This window comes from Otolemur garnettii, unplaced genomic scaffold, assembly GCF_000181295.1.
Source record: "Otolemur garnettii isolate 467f Iridium unplaced genomic scaffold, OtoGar3 scaffold00004, whole genome shotgun sequence".
In the NCBI taxonomy this organism is placed as follows: Eukaryota; Metazoa; Chordata; class Mammalia; order Primates; family Galagidae; genus Otolemur; species Otolemur garnettii.
In genome coordinates this window covers 11978091-11998859 of record NW_003852399.1, presented here as the reverse complement: position 1 = coordinate 11998859, position 20769 = coordinate 11978091, and the positions used below count along the sequence as shown (strand labels likewise).

Below are 20769 nucleotides of genomic sequence, written 5' to 3'. Positions count from 1 at the left end.
AGATGTCCCCTCAAGTCCCAAGTTCTGTTTATAGGTAAGTCAGTGTCATCCTCCAATGAGAATGTTAGATGTCCCCTCAAGTCCCAAGTTCTGTTCTATGCTTCGGTGACTCTTACAGTCTCAGTTTCATTAGAGAAAATGGAAGAGATAGGCTTTTGAATTCTAAGAACGGTACTGATCTTGAATGAAAGCAGGTAGGCCTTTATTACCAAACACTCTTCTAAAATACAATTAAACATTCGGTGAAAGGAGGATGGAAACCAGACTAAATCAAGTCCTTCTGCCCTGTCTGAAGAGAATATTGTGACTTTGGGGATGTATTTTCCTACCCTATTTAGCATACACAGGATAATATATTCACTTTTGTGCCCCAAATGGGACATGGCTTGAGACAAGAACAGAAAGGAGATCACCTTAAACCACATGCAGCAAAACGTTCCATGCATCCAGGGCCCTGGAAGAAGTCTGGTTAATATTCATGACTGGGATCTAGGGACACAAGTGCAGGAAACTTTTCTGTAGAAACTGGTGAACCTCTAACTGTAACAAAGCAAAAGAGTTAGGAAGACATTTACCCCAAAGGCTGGAACAAGGCAGAGAGCTGGACTTCCATAGAAGTTATGTTCGTTTATTTATCTATTCATTCTTTCCACCTGTGAACACTCACTTGCCCATTAGGCTCTGTGAGCAGCACTAGGTAAATGAAGAAATGAAGAAAGAATCATGAAGCCCTAGTTCTTTTGGGGTGGAGGCATTTTCCCAAGCACAATAACAGGTCAAGTGCAGCGACTGACCTCTGTGTGACTTGCTGTAGATGCACAAATCTAGCTAGCAGTAGGTCACAAGAAGACTTCCTATAAGAACTGATATTTAAAGATAATCTTACAGTGAGTAAAAATTAGCAATTGAAAGCACCTGAGAAAATTAGGGACAATATTATCTCAGGAAGAATAGGAGTGTATAGGTGAGAATCTGTATGGCCAGGCCTGGGGACAGTGGGAAGACCATGAATCATTAAGAATCTTCCAGTGATTTTTTTCTCTGCCTCAGCTGAGGGTGGATGTGGTGAGTGAGTGTCCTAAAGGATTACTTGCACCTGAACAAGAAAGAAAGCAACTCCTCACTGTTTTTCTTTATTTGAGGAGTGGAAGCGTGTAGTCAAACACATTTCTGAGCTCTGTAATAACTTTCTTTCTCTAAGCCCTACTTCTGATGCTCTGGTTTAACATCTAATCACCTGGGTTGACATAGAATAATGGCATCCTCTTAGACCTCATTCTATACATCCCCCCACCCCAAAAAAAACCCATCTGGATAAATAAGAGCAGTAAATAAAACTACTCATAATCTCTGCTTCCTGCAGCTCTCAGGAACAGAAGATATAATACCATGAGTTTAAAACTTTTGGAAAGCAAGGAAATTTTTTTAAAAATCAAGTTTAGGAGAAGAGTAGGGCAGAAAGACTGAAGAGACACAAGGAAAGGGAAATGAGGAGCGACCAGGAGACAGAATTCAAATAGAATCATCCCAAACAGTGAAATCCCCACCATGAGCTGGAAAATACTGAGAACAAATTGAATATCTGGTACATTTCAGTACTGGCTACAAGAAAATCAAAAGGAAATAAGTGATTTGAATATAAGCAGAATCCAAAGCGGTAGGCTTGGAAACCAATATCTCTGCATGGGAATGAGATGCTGAGAAAGGGATGTGCTCCTTGGACACTTACATTGTGGTGAGGGTAAAATAAATAAATAAATAAACAAACAAACAAATGCAGGAAACTTACATTTCTGCTCTGTTTCTCTCTCTGTGTGTGTGTGTGTGTGTGTGTGTGTATAAGAAGAGAGAGATCACAAAACAGAATACACATAAATCCTCCCAGCACAAAAATAGCAAAATTGATTAAACCATTTTACCACACTAACTGAAGAAGGTATTTTTGAACTAAGGAACCTAAGAAGTCTCTTAAAACTTTCAGTTTTGTGTACATACAGCTAATATTTCTGTTCCTAGAAATTAGACGTTGAGAATGAACAGGAGAAGTAGACGGCATCCCCAAAGTTAGACAAAAAAGAAACAAAACAAAGAATCAGAACATACCAGCTATTAAGGACGCTCCTGATAATGTCAACCATGAAGTTAAAAAAAATGAAAGCTATAACATAGTAGGTCAACTGAATTACATACCTAAAAACAAGAATTTGTAGTTATAAAATTATGAATTACATACCTAAAAACAAGAATTTGTAGTTATAAAATTAATAACTCAAATCAGAAATTAAAAACTCAGCACAAATATGAAAAAAATCAGGAAGATATAAAAATGACTAAACTCGGAAAAATAAGTAGAGAAAATCAGATTCATCTTAGCAGTGAAGACAACATTACAAATTACTTGAGTAAGAAAACATTAAACTGTAATTTCATAGAAACAATGGATAGTCAAGAGAATGAAAACAGGGCGGACAATAAAAATAAGAAAAAATTAAGAAGAATCAAGAGAAAGCATTTGGTACAGAAAAAGAAGGTCCAGTATATATATAATTGCAATCTCTGAAGAAAAACAACACTTTAGACCACAATCCAAGAAAACCCAAGAAATCGCCATAAAGACCTATTTCTATATATTAAGGACTCATTGTATACAATGTGCAGTAAAGATTTATCTGATTGGATTAGTCATCTCAGAGACATAGCCTAGTTAAATTATTAGACTTTAGAAACAAAGTCTTCATAGCCTATAAAACAAGACAATAATAAGAAAGTCCTATGTTATTGACAAAGGAAATAACATTGACATAAGAGTTCCCTATAACAATATGCAAAGATTTTGGTGCCTGTGGCACACGGAGTAGGGTGCCAGCCGCATATACCAGGGGTGGCGGGTTCAAAGCTGGCCATGGCCAAAACTTCAAATAAAAAAAAATACAATATGCAAAGACAGACAGCAGTGGAGAAACATTTTTCAAAACACTTGAAAAAAGAAAGTGTGAGCCAAGGATTTCCTATCTAGTCAAGCTGTCCTTCAAGTAGCAGCACTTTTCAAGAGATAGAGTACATGTCCTCTTTATAAAGAATGTACTAGGGGACAAATTCATCCACAGTAGAAATAACTAGGGGAAACTTTTTTAAAGGCAGAGAAATGAAAAAGGTAAGAGTCAGAGTATAAAAGTTAAAGCTCAGATACCAAATAGTAGAGGAGAATAAAGAATATTTTTAACATGTTAGTGTATAGGTTACTACTAGAACACAAGTAAAAATATTACTAAGTATCAAAAGATTTTAGAAAAGATAAAATTAGGCTCAGTGCCTGTGTGGTTAGGGTGCTGGTCAGGTACACTGGGGCTGGCAGTTTCCAACCCAGCCTGAGCCTGCTTAAACAATGACAGGTACAAGAAAAAAATAGCCAGGTGTTGTGGGCACCTGTAGTCCCAGCTACTTGGGAGGCTGAGGCAAGAGAATCACTTAAGCCCAGGAGTTAGAGGTTGATGTGAGCTATGACGCCACTGCACTCTAAGGATGACATAGTGAGACTACCACTCAAATGTTCCTTCAGTGATTGAGAAAAGAGTTTAAAACTCAGCCTCTCTTACTCCAACTCAGGATAACTCTGAAAGGCCATCTTGGCTCCAGAGCTTTCCGTGGGGTTGACTGGGGCCTTCACGGGGCCTGCATTGCTGCATAATTTCTCTTTCTTCTCAATCCTGCTTCCTCTACCTCCCCTCTGCAGGCATTCATCAAAGAGGATCTACTAACACAAATCTAACATGCTAATCTCCATCTCAGAGTTTACTTTCTAGAAAGTATAACCTACGATGGTTTGTAAGAAGTGGACTTGCAGATATTAGAACTGACTTTTGGAGCTGGATCACCTACTGGCCGGTCAGCTGGCAAGGAAGACCCCATTTCTGGTGGCCAATGAGGCATAGGTAGCAGTGCAAGCTCTTCTTGGTGACAAGCTGGGGTGGCTCATTGGTTAATGAGAATGCATTAATTGCTGAATGGCATCAGGCATTTGAGAAAAATGAAGAACATAGAAATTCTAAGGACAGTGAAATTAGCTGGCTACTGCTAAGCTTGATGGATGACCTGGGGAAAGATAATAAAATCATCAAATCATTATCATTAATCACCAAATAAAATCTAAATGTGAATGCCGGAGAGCCTCCTTGGTAGCAAAACCATGACTTTCTCATCATTTGACTCTGGAGGGTAGTGAAATCTAAGGATTGGGTTTATGATTTAGTGACATGAGTAGATGACTTCCAAAGGAGATTAAACTCTCAACCATGACACATGGAAGGGGAAAGTCTGAATTGATGAACCTGAAAATCTTGAATACCCTGATTATCTTAAATCTTTTGAGCCTACAAAAGTAGTCTGCTCTTTCTATTTAAGGTCAGTAGTTCCCTCCAGCTGAAAGAGAGAAAGAGAGATAGAGAGAGAGAGAAAGATCCCATACAAAATAGCAAAGCTGATTAGAGAAACCACTTCCTCATACCAGCAGAAGAGGGCAGCCTCTTCCTGATCTAGGTGCCTCTTCTTTGCACAATAAGCACCCCTCTCGTAATCTTTTATCATCTCACTTCTTGGCTACTGCAAAAACTAGACTTAAGTCATAACCTAACCCAGCCAGAAGTATATGGAGCCTGGTAAAGGGGGAAAGTGACTGCACAGCTGTGTGACCTTGTCAACATGCACCAGAGGGAGCTGGCAAAGAACACTAGAGACTAGATCCCAAAGGTATTTGGTCAAGGGCAGAAGAAAATAAACTTGGATAAAGGAATTGCCAGTATGGGAGCATTCTTCCAGTATCTAGGGTTTAATACTCCTGCAATCACCCTGGGAGGATGGTGTAAACACATTGCGAGAATGGCAACCAGAAGCGCAGAGAAAGCAATGGCCCCTGAGAAGCAAAGAAGGAATTCCAGATTTTTCATGGCAGGTGGTAGAAGAAAGAATTAAAAGACCCAAAGAAGTGGGCATATTAGAATGGATATACTATATAAAGCTACAAAATTCAGCAGAGAATGATGTCCTGTGAGTGGGGCTGGGACATACACTGTTTGTCAAAGGGCACATTCTTTGGAATGTGCTGGTGAGAGGGACACCAGTGCCACTGAGATGCTCCTTAGTGCTTTTTAGTCTAGGGCTGACAGTAGAGGGTGCCGTTATAGAAATAAGGGTCGCTCATAGTAATGGGAATGATAAAACCTCAAAACAAGAGGCCAGATAGCCAGGTGCAGGCTTCATCAGCAGCCCAGAGAGTGAAGCTATTGTAACAAGCGGCATGGGTAAAGTGGCAGCCAAGGAGGACTGATGCAGAGAGAGTAACTGCTCAACATATACAGTCAAAGGAATTCATGGGCAGATAATTGTTAAGTGGATCAGAGGGTAGTGTGCAGCCCCAAATGCCAAGAATAAAGAGAGTCAGGATTTCATGCAGTCTCTTGACTCAAGTTATGTTACAAATCCAGACCCCATTGACTGAAAGGGAAGTCAGGCCTCAGAAGAAAGGAACCTACCGCACTGTGGCAAGTGAAACTGGTAATAGTTTGGCCAAATGCTTCTCTTTCTTTCAAATAGAGACCTATTCCAGAGGAGTGGAGAACATTCCCACATTCCCACATTTCAAGGACTGTTGGATATAGAGACTAAGTAATTGTGTTATTATAGCACCCTCACATTAGAGTCCTGGCTTAGATCCAGCTTACAATGAGTCTACTGGCTTCGTGGGCCCACCTGGCAGTCATTTCTCCAATCCCTGAATATATTAAAATAGACATAATTGGTAGTTGCCACAACCTCCACATGAGGTCCTTGGCCTATAGCATTAGAGCTATTGTAGTACAGAAAGTGAAATGAAAGAAAATAGAAATACCTGAAAACAACATGATTCAGAAAGACAAAAAAGGAAATACACAGGTCAGATGGACAAGGGTATATTAGTGGAATAAAATCTAAAAAAGAGAAGGTACAATCATTCTATCTGATAAGAAGTCAGGCTCCAAAATAAAAATGAAAAACAAAAACATTAAAGGGGCCTTTATTGTATTAAAGCCAATAAGTTTACAATGAAGATGTAACACATATAAATGTTCTTACATCAAAAATACAGAAACTGCCATCACAAAGCAAATGTTACAGGGATATAAACAGAAATAAACAGAAAGAAACTAATATCATGAAAAATTAAGCCAGTGGTTCAGTCCAAGGCAAAGATCAAGCGAACAGAGAGTAAGTTAGGATACAAAACCTAAAAACCGCAAAATAATAAGATCTACCTTATGGTTATATGGATATAATAAAATACACATTGTTTACACCTTGACTTTAAAATATAGAGCTTCCTCTCAAGCATACCTGAAACATTTGCAAAAATTGACCATATCTTATGACACAAAGACAGCACAGGATAGGTTCCATAGACAGAATATAAACAACAATCTGATCACCAGGCAATAAAGCTAAAAATCACAAAACAATATAAAAATACCCCCTCAGAAATTTCGAAAGAGACTTCTCTATTATATAACTTGTACAGAAAAGGGAAAATCAAAGCCAAATTGCAGAATTTATAAGATTAATGATAACAAAAACCAGATGTGTGGAATACATTTAAAGCAGGAAAAATTCATAACTTTATATATTTTTATTAATAAAAAAGAAAAATAGAAAGAGAAGAATTATATCCAAAGAAAAAAGAAAAAATTTAGGGCAGCGCCGGTGGCTCAAAGGAGTAGGGCGCCGGCCCCATATACCCGAGGTGGCGGGTTCAAACCCAGCCCCAGCCAAAAACTGCAAATTAAAAATAAATAAATAAATAAATAAATAAGAAAGAAAAAATTCAAGAATGGTAAGCCAAAAAAAAATTATAGAAGGAAATAATGAAAGTAAAACAGGTATATTAATGAAAAATTAAATGATAATCAGTAAAAATAATAAACATAGAAACATGAAAATTAACAAAAATAACCCAGACAAGTCAATCATATAAAGTACCAACCAGAAGGTGGTATGTGTATAAAGGGACTTATTTCAAAGAGTTGGCTTATGCAATTGTGGTAGGCGGAGAGTCAGGCTGTTAGGAAGGCCAGTGGAAGAGGCTGGTCCTCTTCTTTGTAAGTTGCCTTCTGCAGGCAGAAGCTTTTCCTCCATGGGGAAGCTCCAGTTCTCCTGTTAAGAGCTTTTGACTGATTGAATCAGGCACACCCAGATTACCTAACATAGTCTTTCTTAAAGTTAACTGTATTAGTCTGCTCAGGCTGCCTTAATGAAATACCACAGCCATATATATGGCTTGAAAAACAGAAATTTATTTGTTTCTCATAGTTCTGGAGGCTGGAAAGTCTAAGATCAAGGTGCAGCAGAGTCTGCCTTCTGGTGAGGGCTCTCTTCCCGGCTTTCAGACGGCTGCCTTCTTGTTGGGTCCTCACACAGCAGTGGGAGGAAGAGAGATGGGTTTTTGTGTGTGTTTCTTCTCGTAGGACACTAATGTTACGTGATGACACCTTATAACCCCATTTTATCTTAATGACTTATAACCCTATTTTATCTTAATGACTTCTTCTATTAGAGCTCCCCATCTACTAGAGACATTGGGTGATAAGGCTTCAGTGTATGAATTTGGTAGAGACAAAATTCACTCCACAGCAGCAGCTGGTTATGGACTTTAATCACATCTACAAGTTACCTTTACAGCAGCATTTGACTGAATAACTGGAACTGTACCTAAACTCAGTCGACAGACGAAACTGACCATCATGCCAGTAGGAAATCTAATAGGATTTCCGGAAACAGAAATAATAGTGGAATTATTATATATAATATAATAATGAGGGAGTCTTGATCTATCATTCAATTTGCCTAAGTAACCTCCCCATAGTAGTGTCCTCTACAAGAAGGCTTTTCAAACTTCAGTATGCATAAGAATCACCTGGGGAACTTGTTGAAAATGCAGATTCTAATTTAGCAGCTTGGGTAGTTCTTGTTTCTTAACAAGTTGACTGGGACAGCTGATGCTGTCAGGCTAAGTAAGGGCCAGACTTTGAAGAGCAAAACCTTGCAGTATAATTACTGAGAAGCCCTGCTGTCCGAAAAAGTCTACTCTATCTTTCCATAGATGCTTCTTTCTACTACATGTCCCAGAATCCCCTGTAGAGCTTATCTGTGCCTAGGAACCAATTCTTGGATATTTTAGCTGCTAGACCGGAACCTCCGAAGTGTCCTTCCTTCAGCCTCACCCTTAGGTGTTAGTGCTTCACAACAGATTCAGACTGGCCTCCCAGCATCTTGGCTTTTAAATTTACTCTTAAACAGTTATTTTCTCAGGTCAGGACCTGACCATCTGGATAGCTGGGTCAGGACCTTAAGGATCTAGGATGACTCTTTTTTTTTTTTTTAATCCATCCCTCTATTTTAGAGCACACTGATCATATTCCTTCCCACTGTGATGATAATATCTCAGAGGCCCCCATCATAGGACCTTGTCTGGGTTAGCAGTGTCCACAAGAAGGTACTTCAATAGCTTTTAACATTGGAGAAAAAGAATTAGTGACTCTATATTTTTACCCCAAAAAGGCATCTTACCTCTTTAGACAAGTTCAACCCACTTCATCTGTATTATTTAACTATTAGCTATTACTGCTTAAGAAAAACATGAAATCTCAAAGGCTTATTATTGAGCGGAACTGTGTCCCCTCCCCCCAATTCATATATTCATGAAGCTCTAACCCCCTAGTACCTCAGAATGTGACTGTTTAGGGAGATAAAGCCTTTAATGAGGTAATTAAGGTAAAATGAAATCATAAGGGCAAAAGGGTGGGGGCTAGTGCAATGTGACAGGTATCCTTGTAAGATTGGGAGATTAGGACACAGACATGTGGGTGCCAGCGAGGAAGGAGCCCTCTGCAAGCTAAAGAGCAAGACAAATCCAAATCCTCTGACGCCTTGATCTTGGGCTTCTAGCACCCCAAATTGGATGGAAATAAATTTCTTCTCTTTCAAACACTCAGTCTCTGATATTTTATTACAGAAGCCCCAGAAGACGGATGTACACATTGTAACAGAATTTAGTTCTTACCTTCTGCAAGTTGTCTGGGACTGTTTTGCTGACCTCAGTTGGACTTTGTTTACATCTGTGCATAGGCCATGGGTTGACTGATCTAGGATAGGCCAGCAGATCTAGGTAGCTCTGCTTCAAACTGTGAGACTTCCAGTGAGGCAGGTGGTTCTTCTCTGTTTCTCGTCCTCCTGGCACTAGGGGCTTAGCCAAGGCAGTTCCTAGAGACACAAGAGAGCCAGCGGAACCTGCCGTGATAGTTAAGGCCTAGGGCAGAAAGGACCATAGGGTCTCTTTCACTTCACCCAAGTGAGTCACATGGCCAAAATCAGGGTGTGGGGAAATATAATAAGCTCACCCCAATACCATGGAAAAACTGTGAATGTAGGGACCAGTAATTTAGTCTACCCCAGCCACCAAGCACTCTTCAAGTTCAGTGTACTGAATGCTAAGTAATAATAAAAATAAATGAAACACAGTCTACCAGTGTATCTGTTTTGTTAATTATATTTTGACATTTGTCTTCCCAATTTGATTTTGAGCTCTTCAAGATTTGAGGCCATATCTGACTTTTTTTTGAATCCAAAGAGGCTGGTATAGTTCCTGGAACACTGTCACACCAGGAGGTTATAACTTAGTGATAAGAATAGACACGATTGCATTGGAATGTGCCTGGATACCCATTCCTTCCACTCACTGGCTGGGTGATCTTGGGAAGCTTACTTAAAATTCTAGAACTTAAAGTGTCAATATTCACCAAGTCAGCCAAACGATACTTGGTACGTAGTAAGGACTTGCTAGACTTGCTAAACGCTAAATAGGTTACATTGTAATTATTTCATTACTTGCTTTCCTCTGCCCTCCTACCTCCCTTCTCTGTGGTCTGTGAGCTCTTTGAGGTCAAATATTCTGCCTAAAATTGTTTCATATGAGTAGCAAAGACTTGAAGACATTGGGCCCTGACTGTGAATCTTAATTCTGTTTCTAACCAGAAATGACTTTATTTCTGTTAACTTTGGCCTTTGCATTCATTTATTCATTCATTAAACACTTATCTCTCCTGTTTGAGTATAAGTTGGACAAAGGGTAGAATGATGTCTGCATTGTACTTAGCTTCATCCCCAGGCCAACATAATGCAGGATCTATGATGGTCCCGATAATTGGTGATTTTTTGCAAAATGCACGTATGAATGAGCACCTCATATTTGCCACATACTGGATGTAGAAATCAAGGACAGGATGAGGAACATAACTTGATGCTGTCCTCGTCAGAACTGATAATCAGGAAACAATGAATGATAGTAACTTCTCATTGGGTTATTGTGCAACTCAGGGAGATACTACCTGAAAAGCTAACCGGAGTGCCTGGCACTTGATAAGATGTTTTTTGATAGTGATCCCAATAAGGAGCCTACAGAAAGTATATATATTTCCTGTTTAATAGGATACATAACTATAGTCATGTATCAAAAAGATGTTAGAGGTAGAGATGCATAATTTAATCTGTGTACCCCAAACAGCAAATCAAGTAACATTTGTGTAACTTAAATGAAATTCCCTAGAGTTGACGAATAACAAATTATAATTGAAAAAGCAAATGAGAACGGAAAAGATGAATGAAAGAATAAATGAAGGAATAAATGGATGCCAAGTCACAACGGCTGAATAGAAGAGCAAAAAAGAGGTGGTGTTAACATTTGGGGAATGCTTTCTCAGCTAAAGCTAAATCATCGCCATCATTTGCACAGCCTGCACCTCAGCCAGACACAACTTTCCCTGGAGGGTTCGTAGCCTCTGAAAGCAAATATTCTCGGAGGAAGTAAGATGATTCATGAGATGACTGCAAGGGAGACTGTCAGAAATAAAATCTCGCAGAAAGAGAGAGAGAGAGAGAGACTAACGAAGAGGGAGAGAACAAGAGAGAGATCAAGGTGATTCATCAGATTTATTTGTTGTTGGTCCTTCATTTGGTGCTACGTCTAAATAGACAGTCTAAAGCGAGTTAAAGTGATGTTGAAATAAGCTTATAAAACTGGCTGGTTGGGCATACTGAGGGAGTTTGTCTCAAGATGGTGCAGGAAAGTCAGTTTGGCTTCAATAATGCCTGAGGTTTGGGGCCTTTTAGATTCTTCTTGTTGGCAAAGTTGCTATAGCCACACATTCTGAAGAGTCTGGTGCCATCGCTTTTTGAATCATAACCCAGTAGATTTTTAACAGCATCACAGTTTACTCCTGAATGGTGAAGAGAGCCTCTCTTATCCTGGCGTGAACCGTGAAAGCTAATAACAATTTATCTGGCTGAGGGAATCTCAGAGTCATAGAATTTCAGAGTTGGAAGGGGCCCTAAGGTCACATAGTCTTCATTTTGCACTGAGCGCTGAGAAGAGTGAGAAATTTTATGTGTTTCTGAACTGGTGAGACCGTTGTGCCAGTCTAGGAGAATAGACTGAGGATGAAGGAGACGTTTCCGAGCCAGGTGATTGATTGATTAAATTAAATATTAAGAGCATTATAATGAGTGGGCTACTGGCTGACTTCAGCAGCAGACATTTGAGAAAGTGCTTATCTTCGTTCTATACCAGAGTTATTGGCACCTTCCTGCAACTGGTTTTCACATTTCAAGCAAAAGCACTTACTAACAGCTGATCCAAGATCCTGCCTTTGCTTCCAAAGCCAATATTTTTCAAAATATGTGAGCAAAGTTAAAACTTTTACTTTTTCTCAGTTGAGTACTTAGATCTCTCTCTACTCCCCACAAAGGCCAGAGAACAAAGCCCAGGCACTGAGTGAGAAGGCTTTTCTGTGTGCTTTTGGCTCCTGTAATATATTAATTTCTCTAACAATTTAGAGCTTCAGAAAAGCCACTTTGCAATAAACCACTGTTGGCTTCAGGTGAGGTCAAGGGTAATGTGCAGAGGTTATGCATTCATTCAGTCAGGATTTAATGAATAGTTAGTCCCTGAAATACATGAATAATGATATCATCATTGGTATAAAAATATGAACAATGGTGTCTCAGCAAGGAAGGTGACTAGGACCGCCTGTGGGGGAAACAGAGCAAAGCAATATCGAACAGACTCGAAGGATGAAAGAAAAGTTGCCTGGTGGAGAAGCAGGGAAAGATATTCCAAGCAATTTTTTATTGTTATGATTAACAGCTATCACTTACCCAATGCTTTCTATGGCCCACATGCTGTGCTGAGGGCTTTATGTGCATTGCCTAATGCATCCTCGCAATCCCAGGAGGTAGGTACTATTTTTTAACAGATGAGGGAACTGGCAATTCTTAAATCCTGTACCCAAGCTCCTATAGCTAGTGATCTTTTTGACTCTCAAAATGATTGTATACCCTTTTCTGACTTGAAGTTAGATCAACAATTAAAAGATCATTCAAGTTTCTAAGTTTACTATTAGTGGGACAAGTATTGAGATTGTCTTAAAGCTTAATATTTTAATCTGGGGCATTATATTTTAAATGGACATCTATTTGTCAGTTAGTCTCTTCTGGACAAATTACATTTCCAGCCTGTAAAACCCAGCACCAGAAGCTGGGTTGGAATTTCATCTAGACATTGAGGCTTGGGTAAGTCCTGATCGAAGCCTTCCATGGGATTTCATGGTCAGTCATAAAGCACATGGTACAGAGCCAGGTTCTAAATCAATTCAGGGCAAGAATAGAAGAGAAAGCCAAATAGAAGACTGCAAGTCCAATAATTTAAAACTGAAAGTGTCAAAAGAGGTGTGAATGATTTAGAAAAGTAAAGCATGGAAGAATACTGTGAGCCTCTGAGCATGCGACTCAAGTTTTATATTCCATTTCCATGGTCAAGGACAATGATGTCACCTATTAAAGGACAACAGCACCTCAATGCTTTCCCAGAAGAGAGAATAAATAAGGACTTACCACGTTATTTCTGTAAGACTGTTCATTAAGCTTCTGAATTTTTTGCCTGTACATAATATAATTGGCCTAATTATTTATTATTTTGCCACATTTAGATAGAAGTCCATGTAGAAGGTAGTAAAGTCTATTCTGCATTCTGAGCCATGTCTTGGTGATGCCAGCCCTGCTTACTACGGAAATGTCCACCCATGGTAACACATCCCCATGGTCTCCAAGTGATTTGGTAATTACTAGAAGACCATACACAGGCATTAGGCAGAAAACAATTGTTTAAAGACTTTCATCCGTTCACTTAGTTTATGTATCCAGTGAATGTTTCTGGAGTGTTCTTTATGTGTCTGGCACTATTTAAGAACAAGGAACACAATGATAAATAGAATAGAAAAATTGCTTGTCCTCAAACAATTTGGTTTTACTCTAGTGAGGGAATCAAACAATAAACTTAAAAACAAATACTGGATATTTGAAGCCTGTGATGGTGCAATGGAGAACACCAGGATGATGATGTAGAGGGCAATTAAAGAGCTGAGTGATGTGTACTTCTTTAGATGAGGTAGTCAGGACCAACTTCTCTGGGCAGATACCTTGAACTGATCCTTGAGGGATGAGAAGGAGGCTACCATGCAAAGAGGCAGGGAAAGAAAGTTCCTGGAAGAAGTGATAGCAAGAACAAAATCTCTGAGGTGGTAGAGATATTTAGCCTTGATTCAGGAAAATCACAGGGACCACTGAACTTAGGGAATTCCACCATATTAATGAAGATGCCTATCATGCTTGGAGTTCCCAGAAGGCACTGAGATTTGGGATCAGTAGGTTTGTAGGCAGCCATACATTCATGGATGCTGAGCTAAGCTAAGCTCCACCCTCCCACTTGAGTGTCTAAGCGTCCATTCCTATATACTCTGTTTGATTGTCCTAGAACAAAAGTAGCAGTAGTTCAGAGATGGTGTGCGGAGTCAGGGAGGTTGGCTTTTAATTACAACTCCCTACCAGGTGCTAGATGTACCATCTTGATTAAGTTACTTAACTTAGATGAGTCTTCTTCCTTCACTCCCTTTTTCTCTCCTTCTTATTTATTCCAGACACCTCTATGAATTGTCTAATATGGTCTTGGCTTCACTTCTTCCCCAAGCTATGGTTACAGCAGCCAGTTATTATGGTCTTTGACTCACTGGCAGCTTCTTGCCTTAAGCACACACCACCCATTCTTCATTTTCTATCCCAGCACTTACCTAACACAGTGACATGGTGAACCGAGGGAGGCAGCCTGGCAGTGAAGGGAAATTAATGCTTCTAGGACATCCCTCAACCAATGAATGGAAGGACCTGAGTCTCCTTCAGGCTTCAGAACACTTCAGGCTGACAACATAATACCCCTTATCAAAGGAATGCAACTCCCAATTGCCTTGAAAAGCAAACCTTGAAAAGTCCTCACCAAGGAAGCTAAGGTGCCTTGCATCCTTTTTCTCTCCAAGATCTACTACCACTAGTCCATTTTTGCCAAGACCAGTAACTTGGATCTTGTCTCAGTACAGCCTGAGCAAGGATCCAGGATTTACTGACTTGGCAAAGAGATCTGGACCCAGTCCTAATAATGCTGCACAGAAAATGAGGTGGAGATGCCAGAACTGCGCAGACAGATAATTGAAGGAGCCAGAAGGCTAAAGGAAGTGAAAACGTTAGAATGGATTTATTATGTGAGACCAGAAAACCCCACTAACTGACTATTTGGTGAAAGGATCCATAGATAATCCTCTAGCAAGACCATGACAAAGCCTCTGCTGAAGGTGCAGAGCAGATTTGAGGAGCCCAGTGGAGGTTTCCATCTGTTGGTGTGATAGAAGAATGCACTGCCCTGGTCCTAGGCTGCCTTGCATTGGTGGTTGTGAAATGATCCCAGAATAACATAGTGGCAAAGTAAATGTGATTACCCTAATGGGAAGACCTAGGTAGCAATCAAGGTGCCTTGACCTGAAGGGATCTATGATGACTTATAAATTAGAATATTCCAGGAGACAAGATAGATGGACAGTCAGTCCACAGACTGTTATTCAACTTGAGTTAATCCAATCACCTCCTTCTTCTTTTTCCTAAATTGAGAGCTGACCAACGTCAGATAACACAAGAAAAACTATATTCCCTCCCCCAATTTTCAGATCTAAATTAGTTTAAAGACACAGAAGTTATTGATCAAAGGGTAGACTTGTTTCCTTTGAAAAAGGACCTTATAATATCATCAAGTGGGTAAACAACAAATATTCCCCCAAATCAATTTTCTAGAGTAACTATCCAAGAGGGAAATGGAACACTTAGACTTTTCAAGGATAAGTAAATATAGGGTCTGATGTGACATAGATAAAGGAACCCAAAATGCCATCTAGGAACTCCAGATGGAGTAGAGGCTCATGGGATCCAGGTGATAAATAGGTATCTGATCGAACTACATCCTACAGAGGGTTCATTGAGTTCACAGACACATTTTCTCATTCCTAACTATGTAATTGGGACAGAGACACTTAACAGCTGGCAGAATACTGCTATTATTCTTTGATCTATAGAGCGTGAATCAAAATTATAAGAAACTTCTCAGATTGCATCCACTCCTTTCCAAGGAAATTAAGTATAAGTAATATTGAACTCCAGGAAAAATTTTGAAAATTTTCTCTACCAAAGACCTATAAGATGCCGAGAGGGTGGTCCCTACATATTCTTATTCAATTCCCCTGTCTGGTTCCTGAAAAAGTAAAGTCATGTAGTTGTGATGGAAGACAGTGAACTTCTATGAAACTCACCACATGGTATGGTCACCCCAACTCCATACTATGTGAAATCTTTCTGAAACTGATCAACACAGACTTTGGTACTAGGTGTGAGGCTGATCTGGTAGATGTAGTCCCCAATTCTATCAGAAAGGAGAATCAAAGACTGTTTCCTTTTTTGCAGGAAGGACATTACATATTCACTTTATTTTCCCAGGGGTATATTAAGTCTTCTGATCTGACTCACAATGTATTCAGAAGGAATGTTGATCAAATTAGTATTCATCAGAACATCATGCTAGTCCACAATATTGATTATATCATGTTAATAAGATCTGGCGAAGAGGAGGTAGAAAGTACTCTACATGTCTGACGGGATAAATGCATATCAGAGGACTGGAGATAAAGGACATGAAGAATTGTCTGTCTCCTATATTACTAATGATTTTAGGGGTCCATTGGCCCAGGACAGTGTAGGACATTCCCTCCAAGGACGAGCAGTTTTACATCTTACACTTTTTTACCACTAAGGAGGAACCATGGCAGCTAGTGTGCCTCTGTGGATTTTTGGAGGCGGCACGTTGATGACATTTGGGACTAGTTCTCTAATGAATTCCTCTGGTAACTTGGAAGACCACAGTTCTCAATGGGGCTCGGAGCAAAAGGAGGCTTTGCAACAAGAGGTCTAGTCTGTGGCACTAGCTACCCTGAAATTACAGCCTAATGACCCAGCAGAGCCAATCATAGATAAGGACTCATGCCAGAGTCTCTGGTAACCCCTCCCCTCAAAGAAGAAACACACAGACCCCTTTCATAGCAGAGAACTACTTACCATTTAAAAGGCAACACCGCCCAGAAGGCTGTTGAATGCTGGCAAAGACTGAGCTCGTAACAACAGGTTCCCGGGTGAGCAAAGCTCTCAAACATGAGTTGGGTATTATCAGACTCTCCAAATCATAATACTGGGTGGGTGCAGGAGCAATCTCCTAGACACTGGACAACAGAAATGATCTATTTAGGATCACACCCAAGTATCTAGAGACAGAAGTAAGTTACATAAAGAGGTGCCTCTTAACACATTAATGAGACATATCTCAAAGCTCACATCTACTGCTCATGTCATGGAGGGTTTCCTACAACTAACTGATGAACTCTGAAAAAACTGAGACTCGCTTCACAGAGTGTTTTATTCTTCTCTCTCCGTGCTCATTTGAGCTGCAAATGGGAGTTCTGCTAGATCAATACAGCCCCATTAAGGCATGGCACTTAAGAGTAAATCCTCTATGTGGGCAGGGGAGTGAACACTATACCTGACCATTCCCTTAGCATAAATGGAGAAGCATCCTGGGGTAAGGATATACAGAAGCATTCAGCAGTGCTGAAAGGCAGGCTACTTGGTCAGGGGCTTTAAAAGAGTGAGATTAAACCAGAGACAAAGAGAATTGGGAAAGAAACTTGCTGCTGTCCCAATGAAATTGGTCAAAATCCATGGTGATCTTTTATCTCCAGAGACTAGAGACCTTCACTGCAGACCAGGTGCTTAATTGGGTGGACAAGATGATGCACCCACGGGCTGTCAGCCAGCAGCTCTCCTGCCACCATTAGAATTGTGCAATAGGGCCATGAATTGAGTCACCTTGATGGCAGAGATGAAGGCTCTGCATGGACCCAAAGTTTGGGGTCCCTTTGATTAAGGATCCCCTACTTATTGATACTGCTGAATGATTAATCTGCCAGCAAAAGACCAACATTATGTCTCTTGATATGGCATCAACCCCCAAAGAGATCAGCCATCACTTTGTGACAATTTGATCACATTAAACCTCTTTAATCCTAGAGGGAGTATCAGTTCATCTTTAAATACCTGACACTTATTCCAGGTATGTCTTAGCCTTCCCTTCCTCCAGTGTTTCCCTTAGTACCACCACCAAAGGCTTGCTTCATCCCTGATTTACGGACATGGGATTCCATTCAACATTGTCCATTAAGGGGATACATCTCACAGCATAGAAGTTACAACAATGGACCGCTGACCATGAGATCTTGCCATATGCCACATCACTCAGAAGCGACCAGACTAATAGCCTAATGTCCTCAAGGAGGAGGTGAATGCTTTAAACCAATGACTGATACTCAAATGTCTCTACTCTTCATAATTGAAAATGGGGCCACTGTTAATATTGCTTTCATGTGTAGCCAAATATATTTTTTCAGCTAGGAAGAGGTATTAAGGCTTATCGGAAAGATAAATAATGAGTGTTACATGATCCCTAAAGGCAGAGACTTTGTTTTCTTCTTGTCTGTTTCATCTATTTCCTGCTGGATCTCTAAGGCCTAGAAGAATGTGTGGCAATTAGAGACACTTAAAAAACACTGCTGATGCAATTCATATGCAACATTTAGTATATTAAATGCTTAATAAAATAACACTATAATAGCATAGTTAGGACTGTTCATGCACATTGTATGCCCACAGATGAAGATGTCTTTAGTCTGACTGTCATGGTTTTAACCATGATGCTGCCTTAAAAGCCTCCTCATCCATACTTCTGTTTCAAGTGGTTAGCCTCAGGAGGATGGCTGCTGCTGCTGCTGCTGCTGCCGCCGTCACTGTCAGTCTTCCGGGCTCTCACAGCTGCACGGATCAGTGTGGAACTGGGCTTTGCCAGGTTATTATGGGGCCTCCTGCACCCCACCCTGCTTGTGGTCTCAACACTTTGATTCACCATTCAACCCTTCTCTGGGCTCCCTGCTGACAACCAAACTCGAGAAAATCCTCAACATGCATGAACACCATAATTACTCAGCCTTAACCTTCTCCCTTCTGAGATAATTACAGAAATGAACTGCATTCCTCAAGCAAATCAGACTGTAGAGATAAGGGGAAGGATGTCTGGGTGGGCATAAGGGATCTCAGGCTTCTTCTGGCTGCATGCCCAAAATCAGCGATACAAGGAGTCCTTTGCCTTAGCAGAGAGAAGCTTCCTGTCAAAATCCTTTTGGGAAATTTGTACAAGCAATTCGTATCCTCATAAACAGGAATCCTGCTGGCAGTTTGTTCTGTAAGGAAAACAGAAAAAGAGCTGATGTGGCATCATCAGGACCTATATCCTGGGCTTTGTCAGAAAAGAAAACAAAACAAAGGGAAAAAAAAGTAATTGAAACAATTTCTGATTTGTGGCCTGAAGGGGTTTGCAGTTTTCTTATTCCATCTCACACAGAAATTCTGAGCTCAGAAAAAATAAGGAAAATAAATCTAATGAACAAACTATTGAAGGGATTGTAGTTCTAGAAAACCAAAAACAAAAGAAACAAATCACTTCTTCAGCTTGTTTGGGTTCGAGGGACCAGGATTCAATTTATCAACATCTTTCAGTGATGAGCCTTAGGACGGACCCTCCCTCCCTCCCTCCCTTCCTTCCTTCCTTCCTTCCTTCCCCCCTTCCTTCCTTCCTTCTTTTCTAACCCCATTCACTGTAGTTGGAGATCAGTCAGTTTGCAGCCTAGTTTGGAAAATCAGTGTTGTCACAAACAAGGCAAGGTGACATGCAAGTCGGGCCACTATGTCACCTTTTGTAGGGAGATGAGAAACCCTATTTCAGTCACCAGGACATAGGAGGATGTGAATGGGGCATCTCAGACACAGAAACTCCAGGGAGTACCAAGAAATGAAATGATTCAGGCAACCGCCAATGTTTATCTAGCCGGCGGCACCCAGAAATGAAGGTGCCAGTGGTGCATGACGACCTAGGAAAGGCAAACAGCAATTAGCTCTAAGTTCATACATGTGGATTTCTCAAATTAGGTAGAAATACACAAAAGCAGGATTCAGCTTGCAAGAGCCGGGCAAGATGCTGGGTAAAATTCAGAACACTACCCTACACTGAACTGGAGGACTGATTAAGGAAACGAAGCAGAAGCTGAGAAGGAGAAAATAAAAATAAAGAGGCACTTAGCCTTGGCTAGGCCCACATGTCAGTGAAAGAGAAAAGATCAAAGCTAGGGTCCCACAGATGCTGAGAGCTCATTCCTGGTTCGTGAGGATGTCCCAAGCCATGTTGGTATTAAGGCAGCCGGGAGACATGTGGCTTCACATCAGTCACAGTTTAGACCCTGGGTTTGGGGTCTGAGACATGAAGAGACTTAGTCCCAAGGACCAGTGGATGGAAGGAGAGAGGGTGAGGCTGCCCACACGCTCCTTGTCCTCATCAGGACAGTCTCGGGATCTGAGATGAGCATTCGTTCACAAGTGGGGCCTAGCTTCTCTGATTTAAGGAGGGGACACTACATGTCAGGTCCTGGACTAAGCACGTCCATTATCTCACTGTCCCCTAGGAAATGTAAGTGGGAAGCTGAAGAAGATTATGGCATTTGTGGCAGTCAGGATTTGGACAGTGACCTACTAAGAGGCTTTAGTATACTTCAGGTACTACTACATCAGAATAATTGTCACCTAATTAAGAGAATAGAAGTTTTATTTATGCAACCAAATAGGGAGTTACTGTACAGAAAATACATTTTCTGGATCAAACAGAATAAAAAACAGTGATGTCAAGTTGTATAGCTGTGGCCTTATAATGACCGCCCCGCCTCGTCTTTATGCGTTTTTTCCTTTGCACACCCAGCCAGAGTAATAAAACTATTTTGAGGAAGAATAGTTTCTTCTCTGACCATCTTATTTCAGGACCTCTTATTGATTCAGACATACTGCTTATGATTTTCATTAACCTTGACACATTAGCTTTAAATCTACTAAATTCACTACTTCTCTATGTGTCCTCTCTCTCTTTTACTCTATATAGTACCATAAAAAAACTATTGTTGAAAGAAAACTGTCACGCAATCCTTGGAGGATAGATCTCTATGGTACGGAGAGAATTGCCTTCCATGGTAAAAGTCTCATAATTAGACATGTGGATTATTCCAGAGATAATTCGGCTAGGTGAAAATGCTGCATTACCTAGAAAACGCGGGCACGTCCATCTTCCATTGGTCTAGGTGTTCTGCTTTGCACTTTTATTGACATGGTTTTGATGCACAA

General features: G+C 40.4%; 1 pseudogene; it reads right to left on the bottom strand.

Moving 5' to 3' along the window:
* Positions 1–18457, bottom strand: part of LOC111727896 — a 94829-nt pseudogene extending 76372 nt beyond the window's left edge.
* Between the last annotated feature and the right edge of the window lie 2312 nt (positions 18458–20769).